This window comes from Pelobates fuscus, chromosome 9, assembly GCF_036172605.1.
Source record: "Pelobates fuscus isolate aPelFus1 chromosome 9, aPelFus1.pri, whole genome shotgun sequence".
Taxonomy (NCBI): domain Eukaryota; kingdom Metazoa; phylum Chordata; class Amphibia; order Anura; family Pelobatidae; genus Pelobates; species Pelobates fuscus.
The window spans coordinates 138,025,862-138,042,946 of NC_086325.1; positions in this window are offsets into that span (position 1 = coordinate 138,025,862).

Below are 17,085 nucleotides of genomic sequence, written 5' to 3' on the forward strand. Positions count from 1 at the left end.
CGCGAAAAGCGTGGAACACGCTTGTGTATCCATGACCATGCCCAAGAAACCACTCTCACTCCTATATGCACTGCTCAATGACTCGAGCCAACAAATGCAGGTAGACAACTTTAGAGAAGCATGGCATAAAGACATGGGCACGGAATTCTCAGACGACCAATGGACCCGAGCTTTCATGACTTATAAAGGCAGATCTCGATGCTCATCCCATCTAGAACTCATGCGCAAGATACAATACCGATGGTACCTAGTGCCAACCAGACTGGCGCGCATATACCCCAATTCCCCCAAAACATGCTGGAGATGTTTAACAGAGGAGGGCACAATGTTCCACACTTGGTGGACTTGCCCGGTTCTTAGGGAATATTGGAGGAAAGTGGAGGAGACGATTAGGGGAGCATTACAAGTCGAAATTGAGCTAAGACCGGAATGCGCCTTACTATTCATATCACTTGAAACATACACAAAGACGCAAGCCAGCCTAATGTTCCACATACTGATAACTGCCAACCTCCTGATAGCAAGGAGATGGAAACAGACACAAGCACCCAAACGAACAGACCTGATACAACAGACATCACTTAACCTGACCTACGAAATAGGGACTAACCAGCGGCTCCACCCAGCGAAACACTTCGCACAAGCTAGACACGAGTGGGAATTATATGTGGAGAAGACAGGGATAGAGGATGAGATGGAACCATAAGAACAACAAAAAAAACAGGCTAGACACGAAAAGGAACGGAAAAGAGAGTCAGTAGAGAGGGGTAATCGCTAGAACAGGAGGGACAAGACGAGCGCCTCCACTAGACAGGCATGATCGAGGTTCCTGGGGACAACCCAACCAACACGCTAGACCCAGGGCAACGCAGAACTAGAACCCACAATGTACATAGTTGAGGGGGGACAAGCCTGAATGCCATGAAGAACCAACAAATGTGGAAAGGTAACCAGGAGCAACACAAGAATGATGTCAGGTCCACAGAACCCCTCCCCCCCCCCTTTCCTATACTCCCCTACCTCCAAGAACCCTATACCCCCCCCTTCTGAAACCAAGAGCAAACAGACACGGTAACCATTAACCGAGATAAGACACCACACATTTGCGAGGCAGACCTCAATAACAACAAGAAACCGCCAAAACACAACTAAGAATGCTGTAAAAGCCTACCATGTATGTGAAGGATGTAATGTATACTCAGTACTTCGCAGATGTTTCAATGCAAATCTGTCAATAAATTGCCAAACGTGAAATGTAACCTTCGCTTGACTACTATTAACACAACATGTACTGTATTCTCGGTAATACCCCACATTGTATGTGACGCTGATACATAGAAATATGATGTCATTTTGAACCAGGGCCGGTGCAAGGATTTCTGCCGCCCTAGGCAAAGATCCATTTTGCTGCCCCCTCATGTCACTCACTCACTGACAGACACACACTGACAGACATACACTCACTCACTGACACACATACACTCACTGACACACACAGAAACTCGCTGACAGACATACACTCACTCACTGACAGACACACACACACTGACACACAGTCACTCACTGACAGGCACACACAGACAGACACTCACTGACATACATACACTCACTCACTCACTGAGAGACACACACACACACTGACAGTCAAACACTCACACACCCACTGACACTCACTGATAGACACACACACACACACTCACTGACAGACTAACATACACAGACACGCACTCACTCACTGACAGACATATACACAGACAGACACTAAGAAACATACACACACACTGACAGACATGCTCTGACAGACACACACACAGGCAGACACTCACTGACAGACACACACACATACACACACTGACAGTCAAATACTCACTCACTCACAGACAGACACACACACACACAGGAAGACACTCACTGACAGACACACAAACACACTGACAGTCAAACACATACTCACTGACAGACACACACACACACACAGACACGGTAACTGATATACGTTCACTCACACACTGACAGACACACACACACACAGACACTCACTCACAGACAGACACTCACTGACACACACACATGCAGACACTCACTGACAGACACACACACACTGACAGTCAAACATTCACACACTCACTGACAGACACACATGGCACATACACTCACTCACTCACTCACAGAACCTCGCTGACATACATACACACAGGCAGAAACTCACTGACAGACAGACAGACAGACACACACACACACAGACACATACAATATTATTTTCTGAGGCCCATCCAGCCTCCCTACCTCCCTGGGGTCCAGTGTGGAGCAGCTCACTCTTCCCGCGCGCTGTTTAGTATGCCGGGCCGGAATTAAGTCATACTCTAGCTGCCGGCATCACAAGGGCATGCGAGGTAGGAGTGGGAGGCTGCAAGAAGAGTTTCCCTCACCACCTGCCTTCGCCTTACCCCCTCTCTTCCGGTCACAGGGTTTTATTGGCAGAGAAGGTACCTGCAATCAGGGTAAGCAGGTTCCTGCTCCGTCTTACCTAGCACAGGTTCGGGGGCGCCCTGAGGTGGCCAGATGGTGACAGGGTCCCTCCCGGCGCTTGGAGGATCAGCCCAGCGCTGGGGAGGAGGGGGGGCAGCTCAAGAGGCGTTCGTCCAGCGCTGTGGCCTAAGACAGGGGGAGCCCAGCAGGAAATATCCCAGTGGGCGCCCCCAGCAGGCCGGCGCCCTAGGCAAATGCCTAGTTTGCCTAACGGTTGCGCCGGCCCTGTTTTGAACTAACCCCCCCTTCTTTTCTGTTCTCCCTCCCTTTCGAATACAACAAAATTAAAATTGTCAAATTGAAAAAAAAAAAAAAATGTGTTTCTTGTCCCCAATGAATATTCACAAAAATTATAATTGTTGGTATTGAAAATGTCTGTAACCATTCCTGTGGCATATCAGTAACTTCATGAGTGATGGTACTTGTGTACCTGTTAGACTTCAGCACTGCCAAAATTGTAGTTTTGTCTGAATACATTTGGCTGGAAAAAAAAAATTTGTTTTGGCCAAACCGAATTTTGTTGATTTGCTTATTAGTTTTCTGCTTCTTGCAGCTGTTTGGCAGATAACCCCCTAAATTGGCTTTCTTACTGGATTGCCATATATCAGGGTACCAGATTAGGGGGGCTGTTTAGTAGGTAGCTCCTTTTTGGTATCCTAACAATAATCCCACCAGGATTAGGGAGCTATCTACTACAATAGCTGAAAGACCAAAATTACAAAAAGCCCTTCCTTTTCATAAGGCCTATAAAGGCTTTTCTGCAACGTGTAAATTGAGTCAGAACACTCCGATTGGTTGGATTAAGCCAACCAATCAGAGTGCTCTGACAGGTAAATCTCGGAACTAGGTCCCTCCATTTATTTAATAGCCCCCACTTGCGAGGCTAGTTATTTTTTAAGTGCCAATTCCCACTTTATTGGATTAAGTAACAGCCTCTAGAGTCTAGACAAATGGTAGGAGAGTTTCCCATCCTACTATCTCTGGTATTTCTTGCAAGCTGTCTGGGTTAGCTGTTGGACTTGCTTCACTTGGCCCTGGGTGGCCTGTAGCTGGCTGTGTCTGTCACTCTCTCATGATAACACTGCAGTTATTTTCTGGTGAAGGACACCCATCTCCATCTGGGCCTCTTGTAGGTCGGCCTTCCAGACCTTCCTCAGATCCAGTAACAGCCTTTTTATGTCGCCTTTTTTATTTTCGTAGACGGAGAGGAGTCTTTATATATGATATATGGTATGAGATATATTATATCAGACAGACAAGATTCTTCCTAGTGAAAGTTCTTCTTCTTATGTTTGTGTACCATTGTGTCATCTAGGGAGGGAAAGGTATCTCTTGTCACCAAAATGCTTATAAACATGGCAAAAATCGCTTTTTTGAAAGGCAGTAGCAAAGCCCCATAGATATGCGTCTATTCAGTAGTTCAGCCGGCCATGCCCTTTCTTATGACTTCAAGCAGCCACTGGCTGCTCACTGTTTAGTATCCATGCCCCTAATGGCAGAATGGCAGGTAGGGGCATGGGGGCGGATTTAACCTCCCTTATAGTATTTTGGGGATCATATCGACCCCTATAGGACTGTATACATTTGGGTGAGGGTGTGTGTGGGGGGATTCTATTTTTAAATATGACAAGGAGTAAGTCTCGAGGCGGTAGCTCGCTTTATGTAACAAACTAAACTAACTAAAAAACAAATCGCATTGATGAATTGCTTTATAAATGCCACCCCCTCACCCAAATATATACAGTCCTATATAAGGTTTCTATAAGGTTAATTCAATCCTCCCTCATGCCCTTATCTGCTGTGCCAGTTGCTAGTTATTTCTTACTAGACAAGCCCTTACTCGCAGGCAGCGTGGTTCGTGGCATGAGGGAGGATTTAGCCTCTCTTATTTACTAATATTAAGTATTTTTTTTAGTTGACTGAAACAACAAAATTATAAAAAAGGAAGCTATGTTAGATAGCTTCCTCATCCCTGTGGGATTGCCATAAGGATACCAAAAAGGAACTATCTACTAAACAGCATAATAATTTTTTTTTTTATAATTCTTTATTTTAGTTGTGCATGGAAGGTACAAACAGGTTTGCAGTGCCACAACAGCTAGAGCAAGCTTTGTAGTAAACGCATAGAGACATTTGTATGGCATCTAAATTACTTTGCACATTTTTTTTTTTGAAAAGATATATATAATAAGAGAAAACATGCTCCACCCGAAAGGGCACTAGGAGAGAGAGAGAGATAGGAGAGTCCAGAGCACTACAAAATACAAGTAAAACAGGATTTGCACATAAAATTGTAAATCAAATGAGAAACATGTCGCTTCAGCTGGAAATTAGGCCCGGGGGGGACAAAGCAAAGTCTCTTGTACTATTTTCGGCATATGCCTGCCATGGGCAAAATGCAGCCCCTTACTATGGCGCAATTCGGTGGACCGGTAGTCAGACGAGGCAGTGAGGTAGTACCTTGGTGGTTTGTTAGGCCCTTTGCCGCTTGTGGTTTTCCAGCTGTAGACCTCCCAGGAGACCCCTGTCTTGGTTGGCACTGGTGTATAGACTTATGCGCTGCTTTGGTTACTGCCGGTGCCGTCCACATCTCTTGAGGCAGGTCATCTTGGGGTCTGTGGCCATGCGTGGCATTCTTGGGACTGCTGGAGGGGCATGGGGAGATGAGGGGTGTGCAGCGAGGCTGGAACTCCATGTTAGTTCGGGTCAGTGCACGTCAGTCCTGTAGATCGGTCGCCTCTCCCCGTCACAACGCCCACTAGGCCTCGTTCCCAAGCAATGAATTTTCCCTAAGCATGCCTGTCCGGCGGGGATCAGCGGTCTCAGTGAGTTGACTCCTTAACACACTGCCTCCGCCATCTTGGATTCAGGCTTCGGGCCTTCTGGGTACAGCGTGGTCTCAGAGTGCGGCCTTGGGGTGAGGGCCGGGATCACCCCCCCGGCCCACAGGGGGGGGGGACCGAGGCCGGGTCCGCACTGGTGTAGCGTGTCGTTCAGGCATCGGAAAGCGGGATAGCGGAGCGGCGGCCGTCCACTCCACTCACCGCCAAGAGAGTTCCCGCCAGTTGTAGCTGAGATCTCCCCTCCGGGGGACTAAAACTCGGGGAGCAAGCCTCTCCCCGGTTCCGGAAGCCTTCTGCCATCGAGGGTCGCAGTGATGGGTAAGTTAGGTGGGCAAATTCTAGTTTGGCAGGCTTACAGGGTCGTTGTTTGCGGGAGCTGGTCTTCCCTGCGACCGCTCTGCTCGGCGGCCCGGCCCCGCCCCCCAACAGCATAATAATTTGGTAACCTGAAACTTGGCAATCCTACAATTTATGGAGTTATCTGCTAAAGGTCTCCAAGGTACAGATTGGAACTTAATTAGTCTGAATGAAATTCCGAAATAAAAATAATGGGCAAATTTCGTTCGTAAATGAGCAAAACAGAAGAAATTCGGTTTTGTCGAAACAAAATTATTCTTCGTCTGAAAAGTAAACTTTTGGCAGAACCTAAATCTAGTAACTTTACCGAGGCTGCAAAGGGGAAATGTGTAATGTGAAGTGTGATGAGAAGTATGTGTGACAGAATGTATAATTAGAGTTGTATTGGTAGAGCTGCATGTGTGTTGGGAGGTTTGTGTGAGTAACTGCATGTGCGATGACAGTTATGTGTATAAGTAACTGCGTGTGTGGGAGAGTAAATGCATGTATAATTTGGGCATACCACTCAACATTTCAAATGGAAAAATAATGACACTTTAATTTTAGGGTTGTTTATGGTTGGTCTGGCCTTAAATGTAATTTAGAACAAGAACCAAGTAACGTATTTATACAGAATGAATTCTAAACACATTGTACTTTAACCCTTAAGGACGGAGGCAATTGTCCACGTTTTGAACTAAAACAATGCCTTGAATTTGAGATATTGGTTTGTGCCACCGTAATTTAAGTGTTTCTCTTCAAGTGCCCCTTTATATTTAATTTTTTTTAATGCAGTGGCAGACTGGCCAGGGTGTCAGCTTGCCCGATGTCAAGTGGGCCCTGTTGGCCACTGATGAAGTGGGTCTTCTTAAACAACAGTGTTAAAAAAATTACCTTTTTTAACGCGGCAGTGGAGGAAAACGGGCATCTGGGGGGCCCAAAGCAGCTGCCCCTTAAGTCCGCAACAATCGCTGAAAACATTGCGTGCGTTAATTTTTTATAACACTATGCAACGATTGGGATCATCACATAGTGTTGGACTTTCTCCTAACCTGCCCTCTGCCTGTAGCGTGACTGTGACGGCTCACACAGAGACGGAGTCACACTAGGGTCACACCGCGACAGAGGAAAGACCGCGCTGACAGTCTCCTCCTAGTCAGTGCATGTCAGTCACAAGCTGTAACAAAGTTTTCTTTTGGAAGGTGGGTAATTGTAAAGGTCTTGCTCTCACTTCAGTTGTCCCCACAAGCCACAGCTCAGCCCCAAAACGTGCAGTCACATATACAGTGCCCCATCCAGAGCCATGCCAGCGATATAAATGTATTATTGTTATACAAATCATCATACAGTGCGCCAGGCTATATACCTGGATGAGGGGGTACTGTATGAAGATTTGTATAATAATAATAGAATGACCACGTTTAGTCTGTAGTAGGTATTTATGCCATATATACAGACCTGATATATGCTATCATAGAAGTGAAGAAACAGTTCATATTTTGGTATGTGCAATATACTACTTATAATGCCTATTTTTTATATCTCAAGTTCCATTTTATTGAAATTCCAATGTTTTCGTTAAAGTAACCGGAGGATTTGACCATATGTTATGTAACAATGTCAAATATAATGTTCGAATGCTTCGGTATTTATGTTTCAAAACTTGAAATGGCAATTGTTGTACTTTTATATCTTTGTAAATTACTGTGACGGTGTCATAATAAATTATAATAAAAAAAAAAAAAAGATCCACCATTTATTTAAAATTAAAATAATATTTTTTAAACTAAATTATAACAACCTGTATTCACATTTAGTATATCTACTCTATACTACCAGTAATATGTACAATATATGTACACTGTAACAACTAAAAATTATATATTTTTCTCACAAAAATTTTAATGGTACCCTTTTCACTTGTGTTTTTTTTTTTTTTTTTTATTATTTCTTATAAAAATTAGATGATAGCCTTACAGTTGTGGGTGGACCCCCTCTGCCTTCTGGCAACCAATATTTTTAGACCCAGTCCCCCACTGTGTATATGTATACCAAACAGAAGATTACATTAAAAATGGACGAAAAAATGTAAACCCCCCCCACACATTTATGATAACTTCTACACATGCACGGCAACGAATTAAAAAATAACTTATATAATTTCATATATCAGTCCTGATTGTTAATTGCTTATTATGTCTAGGATCTAAATTCATTTTTGATAGTTAACGCTAACCCTATACCAACCCCCACACTAAAACTATAAGAACCATATCCCTTACCCAATGCTTACACTAACTCTAACTCAATGCCTATCCTAATCTCACCCTTGACCCAACAGTATCCCTAAACCTAAAACAGACATAACACAAACCCAGCACTAACCCTTACATTACCCTAACACTAACCCTACAGCTAACAATAACCATATCCTAACTCTAACCCCAGGCTACTTTTACCCCTAAATCTAACGCTAACCCTACCATAACCCTAACCCCACCACTAACCTCAAACCTAACCCTAAGGAAACATTCTGCTAATATCAATTCTGATATTACAAAATGGGTTTCCTATTTAACACAGTACATAATTGTCTGTGACAGCCATCAACTGGCTGGTTTCATAATTACGTTCAGTGTAATTATGAAGGAAGCCTTGTTTCCCAGCCTATTACACTGTGATCGGTGCTGGGCAGCTGGCAAAGCCCAGCTTCGATCGTCTGGGGCAGGCTGGTAGACCATGCTAGGGGATCTCCATTCACAAGTCTACATCCAAGAAAAACCGTGTCTGAATATGATCTCTCAGCCGCGCGTTTATGAATGGAGTTAAAGGTCATCAGTCAGTCTGAGGGCAGTAAAAATGGGTTAGTAGTGTGAGCAGATGACGCTGCATGAGGCGAAGCGCCATGAGGGACCGGTAATGGAATCGGGTGAGTAAAAAAGTGTATTTAACCCTTTTTTGGCTGTGTGGAGTGGGAGGCAGAGGGAACTATAATATTAGGAATACAGGCTTGTATACACTTTAGGTTAGTATCCCTTTAAGCTTGGGATTTAGCAAACAGAGGCTTCGGATACGTTTATTGCAATGTCTAAATCATACTAATACTTTTTACTGACAACTAAATCTTTTAACTGACATCACATTGTGACCGTCTTTCTTACTGATTGTCAGCAGATGTTTTGATTACAATGTGTCAGCTAAAGGACTGATAGAAATATTATCAGACTCTGGCTGCAGAGTTTTGCAATTCATCAGCCATGTGGTCTGACATTGCTGAAAGGGCAGCAAGATTATTAGCCGTGATAAATATATCACTTGTTTTATCTATTCAGACATAGAAAGCTCGAACAAATCTAACAGACCCAAAATGGTATGAAGGCTGTTCGTGATTATTCTCCCACTACAATACTCTCTCCAGAATGGAATTGTGATTTCTTGCAGGTGAAAACTGATTAAACATCTTACTTTGGACTATGTTTTTTGATGGCTCAAGTAGCACCTGTCATTCGGATGCCATTTGTATCCTAACTCATTCACAGCATTTTTGAATCACGAGAAGCAGTTGCGTTAGGTGTTACAAGCGAAAAAAGGTAATATAGACTGCTAAGATGTGATCTCTTTATTCTACTGTTGGAAATAGTTGTCAGTACTCTAACAAGCATTCATCACATGACAAGCATCAAGTTTCCCTACCTCCAAACATTTCAAATGGATGAAGAGGGATATTTTAATTAGGCCGATGTTGATACAGATTATCGGTCGCCTTTTCGGCTGATTGACGTTAACTGGTGCCCAGGGCCAGATTAAGAGCCCAGTGGGCCTGGTGCTGACAATTATGATGGGGCCTAATTACAGAATTCTATCAACCAAAAACACTAAAACAGTCATACCTCTCAAGCGTCATGTATCTGATGGAGATGGCTATAAGAAAACACATACTCTATGCTAATCTCTTTATCTAATTTATGCTTTCATCTTTCAAGTAAAGCCATACTCCCTAACAGCAGTGTCCAGTGAAGCAGGATGTCAATGGGCGGGGTAAAAGGGTGGGCCACTGACGCAAATCACATGACAAGAACTGCCAAAAGGGGCGAACATGTCCAAAAAGGGGGCATGTCTGTCCAAAGAATTGGAAGGCCAGCCTATCATCAGTGTCCCTATGTATCACAGTGTCAGTGTCCCCATGTCGCCCAGTCCCCTAGTCTCCTAGTGTCTGTGTCCCCATTTCTCCCAGTGTCCCCATGTCTCAGTGTGTCCAGTGTTACTAGGATACTAGGGGACACTCAGAGACATGGGGACACAGTGAGACATGGGGACACTGAGACACTTAAGGACACTGGGAGACATGGGTGCCCTGAGACACTTGGGGACACTGGGAGACATGGGGGCACTTGAGGATACAGACATGGGGACACTGGGAGACATGGAGACACTGGGAGACATGGTGACACTGAGACATTTGGGGACACTGGGAGAAATGGGGTCACAGACACTGGGAGACATGGGGACACAGACATTTGGGGAAACTGAGACACTAGGGACACTGAGAGACATGGGAACACAGACACTGTGAGACTAGGGTCACTGGCTGGGAGGCATGGGGACACAGACACTAGGGACACTGGCTGGGAGGCATGGGGACACAGACACTTGGGGACACTGGGAGACATGGGGCACTGGGAGACATGCAGACACTGAGACATTTGGGGACACTCGGAGACATATGGACACTAGGGACACAGAGACACTAGGACACTGGGAAGACACAGACACTGGGAAGACATGGGGGCACTGAGACACTAGGGACAATGGCTGGGAGACATAGGGACACTGAGAGACATGGGGACACTGAGACACTGGTGGGAGACATGTGGACATTGGGAGACATGGGGACACATACATCTGGGGACACTGGAAGACATGGGGACACTGAGAGACATGGGGACACAGACACTGAGAGACTAGGGGACATGGGGAGCCTATGGGACACTGGGAGCCTATGGGACACTGGGAGCCATGAGGACACTGAGACACTAGGAGACATCGAGACTCTGTGTCCCTAGTGTCTCCGTGTCCAAATGTGTCTCCCTATGTCTCACAGCGTCCCCTTGTATCTCAGTGTACCCATGTCTCACAGTGTCCCCATGTTCCCAGTGTCCCCACGTGTCTCAGTGTCCCCACATCTCCCAGTGTCCCCTAGTGTTTCAGTGTCCCCATGTGTCCCCTTGTGTCTCAGTGTCCCCATGTCTCCCTGCTGCCTTTCCCCCATCCTTCACATACCTGAGCTGTAGTCTGTCTCTGCAGGCTGGGAGCTGCTGTCTGGACTCTCAGTGCTGCGTAGCTGCTCCCCTGTGGATCTGTGAGTAGAGAGAGGAAGGGAGATGCTGTAACTTTCTATCCCTGCCTCTCTCCATACATAGTGACCCCTACTGGCCTGTGCTGGTATTGCAGAGTAATCTACGTTAATACTGAGAAAAATATTTGCATTTGTATTGCCGATATTACTGCAATACCGTCACGGCCAGGCAGTCTCAAATACCGACTGTGCCTTAAAATACCAGTCAGGTGGCAAACCTAAGAGTAGTGTGTAAAAAAAAAAATATATATATTTAATTTTTAATGGGCCTATTCCATGGGCCTGGAGCTGCAGCTCCATCAACCCCTATGTTAATCCGGCCCTGCTGGTGCCAATATTCTGTAAATTCAAAGTTTTGAACAAAGCAACACAATTTCTACATAAATCTGATATGAACTAAACATTCTGACAGCAATAGCACTCCTACCACTTTCAGGCAGCGTACCCAGTACAGTAAATTATTCTCATCTCACTGTTTCACCTCCCTGCCTTCATCTGAGCTCCACATGCATCAATACTGTACATTCTTATCACTGCATCAAAATAGCACTAGTTAAAACCCACTGTGTGATTTGGTTGCTGGGGTCAGGGGCAGACTGACTGCTCACTGAGCAATGGGGAGTCAGAGGCCCCCCTTCTGATGCAGGTTTTTCTTCGATACTACTACTCTCCTCCTTTTTTGTGTGGCTCTCATACAGATATTATGTACGCACTGCCCAGCACCATGGCTGTATGAGAGCCACGCAGTCATGTCTCCCACACGCACAGGACTAGATTTACTTTTAAATAATTAATCCAACTAAAACTAATGCTTAAATAAAATATTTTTGGATGGAGTAACCCTTGCTGGCATGCTTCCTGACCCTCATTAAAATAATTAAATAGAGGGGGCGGGGTTTGGGAACGAAACTGAACGGACGCTGTCTCCATCGGCTCCCAACCTTGCGACACCTAAATTGCAACTATCCCGAACACCATTACCCGCACAACCAATATAAGCACATTACGAGACCGGGGGAACTGTGCTGAAACGACCGATGCCTTTTTTCCAACAAACTAGGTCGGGAAAGGCGAAACGGAACAACCGGGCCTACCTCAAGCCCGCGAGCCACGGCCTAGAGACTCTCCTAGACGGCTTAGGGGCGTACTACCACCCAGCCTGGGAGGAGACAGACACCCCAACACCCAGAGACATCTCTGCAACCATGGGGCGCCGCATGCAGAAACTGCAACAGGCAGCGGCGGCAGACCAGCCGAACATTGGGAAGATGCTACAGAGACAGGCCCCGTCCAAGATGGCCGCCACAGAGGCCTCCCCCGCTCAGCAGCAGAAAGCCCACTCACCTGAGACAGGGGTAGAGGACACGCAAACCAACACATCCCCGGCACATGGAAGCTCTAGGGACGACACCTATGCCACAAAACAAGACCTGCAGCACTGGATGCAGGAGATACAATCCCTGCTGGCCGCGGACCTCGGAACCCTGAAAACAGAGGTACGCCAAACCACAGAGCGTATGAGTGCAATGGAGGGGGAAATTCAGACATTAAACAGTGGAGTGTCAAACCTCACTGATACTTTGCAGTCCTTGCAGGCAGCCCACCAGGCGCTGGCGACGCAGGTGGCCACCCAAGAGGACCGCCTGCGCCGCAACCACATTAAACTCAGAGGAGTGCGGACGGACATCTCCCCAGAGGAGCTCCCTCACTACACAAGGCGACTTCTAGCCACAATACTGCCTCCAACCATGGCCCGGAAAGTCACTCTGGAGGGCGCTTTTCGCCTACCGGCGGGGAACAACACAGTCACAGCGGAGGCGAGAGATGTCATACTGCGATGCAGCACTTCCCAAGACAAGGCAGCAATAATGTAGGCAGTGAGAGGCAAAACTCCTTTACCATTTGAAGGCTCCCACTTGCTGTTTTTCCAGGACCTGAGCAGAGCAACACTGCACTGGCGGAGATCGCTCCAACACCTAACAAGCCGCCTACGGACGGCGAACATACAATACAGATGGGGACTGCCGAGGGTACTATTGATCACCCACAACGGGACTACTCACAGAGCCACGTCGGAGGCGGACATCCTTGCATTAGCCACGCGCCTGGGACTCCCAGATACCACCCAGACGCCTGCTCAGACGGGACTATCCCAGATGGGAGATCCAGCCACCACAAGACCATTCACCCCTCGCACCCCACGCAAGGACTCAGGGACCTGACTAACGAAACCACCTACTCCGGACAAACCGGACCCATTGTTATTGCATACTGTTTTGATTAATGCACACTGTTCTTCTGTTTAAGCTTTTTCTGTTACCGCTGGTTGCTTAATGCCATAGTCCATATGCAGGCACACCCCACATGGCCCGGATCGCCAGCATAGCCGGATCCTGGGATAACCACGCAGATTCACATAAGGGTGGACGAGACCCACACTATTTCCCCCCCCCCCCCCCCCCCCGCTGCCTAGGTTAGGGGCAACCACAACACTGGCAGCTCCCGAGACCTAGAAAACGACACAAACTCTCTCCCCAGAGGGCACAAAACGGCAGGCTAGCACAAACTTGGAGACACATTACCTTGCACGAAAACACTGACACCACAATCTAGTGCAATCACTCCCAACAACCCAATAGCATCACAAGCACACTATATATAGGACGACACTATAACAAGTAGGGCCATGAACTTAGGAGCAAACAAAGGCACTATTGCTGACAATTGTTCTGTGATATGGATAAAAAAGAAAAATTGAGTGCTGTTTAACCTGACAATACTGTGCTGTACACGCCAATGTTATATGATATGTCTTACCACCTGTATAAGTCAATATAATGCGCAGTTTTCCACTGCACCAACAAAATAGAGAATTAAAAAAAAAAAAAAAATTAAATAAAGCATATTTAATGACACACTTCCTCTGTGTTTGCTGGGGACATCACAAGCAGCATCCCCCACATGTGCAACCAGACGTGTTTGTAGGCTACTAGTGAGGTTGTATGTGGGATGCAGCTTGTGATGTTTTGTTCCTGTATGTCAGCTTGTTGTGTTAGAATTAATCGTTTGTCTTGTTTTATCTATTGTACAGCGCTGCAGAATATGTTAGTCCTGTTGATTGTAATAATTGTGTGTGTGTGTGTGTGTAAGGAGGCTGTATGCAGTATTGCAACAGTGGGGATGCTGCTTGTAATGTGCGTGTGTGTGTGTAGGGATGCTGATTATGTGCGTACACTGAGGCTCCTTGTGGGTTTGCGTGTGTGGCTGATTGTGTTGCAGAGTGTGTGGATAAGGGATGTTGTATGCGTGTGGGATAGAGGGTGTTGTAGGTGTCTGGGGTATACTGAAGCTGTTGTATGTGTGTGTTTATATGAATAATTGTGGCTATGGTGGGTGTGATGGGTACAGAGAAGGATAGAGCCTGAGGTGGGTGCAGGAAGGCACATGGGCTGTAGTGGGTGTGGAAAGAGATGGGGGCTGTAGTGGGTGCAGTCTATAATATTAACAATAAGCTTGCATATCTGCTGATTGCTGTCTCTGTCATGCTGCTCATTACATTAATAGAGCTCACCTGCAAGGAGCACTCAGCTTGAGAGGAGAGAGCAGGAAGTGTTGCCACTTACCATCCTCCAGCCCCGTCTCTTCCCCTCAGACACAGCACCGCACAGACAGAGCAGGAAGAAGAGCAGAGTTGCTGCCAGGTCTCACCGAGAGGGTGGGGGGTCACTTACAGTGCAATGAGATGCAGGACCAACATATCGCCGGAATGTTTGTGAATTACATTTTTCTGGTTGTTTTTTTTAAATTTCTTTATTTTTGTGTCGACACAGAGTATGGCTTGGCAACATACAGTGGCCCACGCAGGGGCCGGTTACAGATATAGTGTACAATGCATTTTACAGGAGACAAGAAGTTTCGTATAATATAAAGCAATCCTTTTGTGCCGCTCTGTGTTGTTTTCAATTTTATATAGCAGTTCGTGCTCATGGGTAAAACATTTACTAAGTCTGACCAATACAGGACATAACAACTATATATACCATGCAGTTTACTTTGTGTGGTTCTAGGATCCATCAGACATGTCATTGGTTATCGTGGCTGTCAATTCAGTGTTTAGAGCAGTTTAGGTTACCGTGACATCATAGGCATTAAATATCAGCCAGTGTGTCTGAGTTGGTGTCATGTCGTATATGTCATGGGGGTCGTGTCGGTCTGTCTCTGTTGTTAACATTTGTCGTTTTCTTTTAGTGCGCCCTCCAGTTGGTAACCTTCTCATTGAGGGTTTTTGGTGGCCTAGTCAGTGCGTTCGTCTACCGTCTGTTACGGTTAGTCTATATAGGAGTTAGAACAGGGTTGTGTGCATATGGTGGTCGTAGTGTACCTGAGCGCAGCCATCATAGTGGTTTCCCTTAATGTGTCCGCCCTTTCTTCCGTGGTTTAGCAGGGTAGCCGGTTACGGCTTGTCTGTGGTTCTATATAGGTTTTTAAGCCATGGTCATTGTCCATTGTCATGTCCTGTATGTTTGGTACAGTGAGGGGTGGAAAGGGGTTAGGTCGGGGCTGGAGGGCGGAAAGAGGGGGGGGAGGGTGGTTGGGGGATTTTTGAACCCTTGCTGGGGTGCACTTGGGCTGCCATCAGAAATTTTGAGGCACCTTACACAACTCAAGGGCTTGGTATCTGGGGCCTGCCCCAAGTTCCCCCCCAAAGTCCACCCCCTATTTCAGCACCATCTTGCAGACAGTTAGAGCCACGGTAGGAGATATATTATGTGTTTGTAGTATATGTAATATATGTAGTAATGTAATATAGGTGTATAGGTAATTCAGTGTGTGTAGGGGCGTAGTGTGTGTGTATAGTGGATGCAATCTGTGTATGAATAGGGGATGCAGTGTGTGTGTACAGGATGCAATATGTATAGTGAATGCAGTGTGTGTGTAAGGGATGTAGAGAGACAGGGAGGACCTGGTGGAGGAGCAGGCAGACAGCCTCCCGGGCTCCCTCGTCAATGCCATACAAGTGTGCAATAGCCAGGAGAAGGAAATCTTTGATCTCCCTGCCCTGTGACTGTAAATATTTATATAAATATATATATCGCTCTAAATATACATTTGCAGTATGGGGCCAGGGCCCGTAACAGGGGTATGGCCTGTGGCCCCTGATGGTGGCCCAGCTGCGATCATTGAGCTGAATCTGTACTCACTGATCACATTTTATGACCACATTTAAGTATACATACTCTTGTGCTACACCACTCCCCTGGTGCTTCTATACCTCCCCAAGTAGGCACCACATGTGTTACACACACAGTTGCCAGCGATTCAGACGCCAAACGCTTTAGCTCCTCCCCTTCTTTGACACAATCATCATGCCAACTTAACGACATCATCACCGCAAAATCACATAATTGCCAACACCCAGTCACGTTTGAGGGTGTGGCTATCAAGGAAACGCCCCAGGCCTATAAATACTTGAGCTTTGCATCAGTTCAGTTTCCTGTGGCTTCCTTTTTGGTTATCCCAGAACGCGTTCCATAATCGCTTCATTTCTGATCCCTGCTTGTCTGAACAATTCTGATTTTTGTATTCCTGACCATTAGCTTGTTTTGTGTACCTCTATTATCACTGACAATTGGCTTGTATCTTGACATTGCTTATTCTATGTACGTTAACCCCGACCATTTTAAGGCCCGGTAATGTCGATTTTTCCTTGTCCTGTGTGAGTATTCTGCGTACTGGGTGATGACCTATCCTAACAACACAGTAGGTTCTTTGGCAACCCTCCCATCCAAAAAACAGTAAAGAGTTTCTATTCCCATTGCTTATGTGTAACAAAGCATGGATTAATCTAACTGAGTAGGTGGCCAAATTCAGTGTTCCGTAAAGAGGTGGCTAAATTCCATCATTATTTTGTTCGTATTTATTAAAGTGATCTAAAGAGTGACAGTTTCGTAATAGTAAATTCCTCTAGTTTTCGTAGGAATTTTCTATTTCAGAAGAATGACAAATCAATAGTGACTGGAA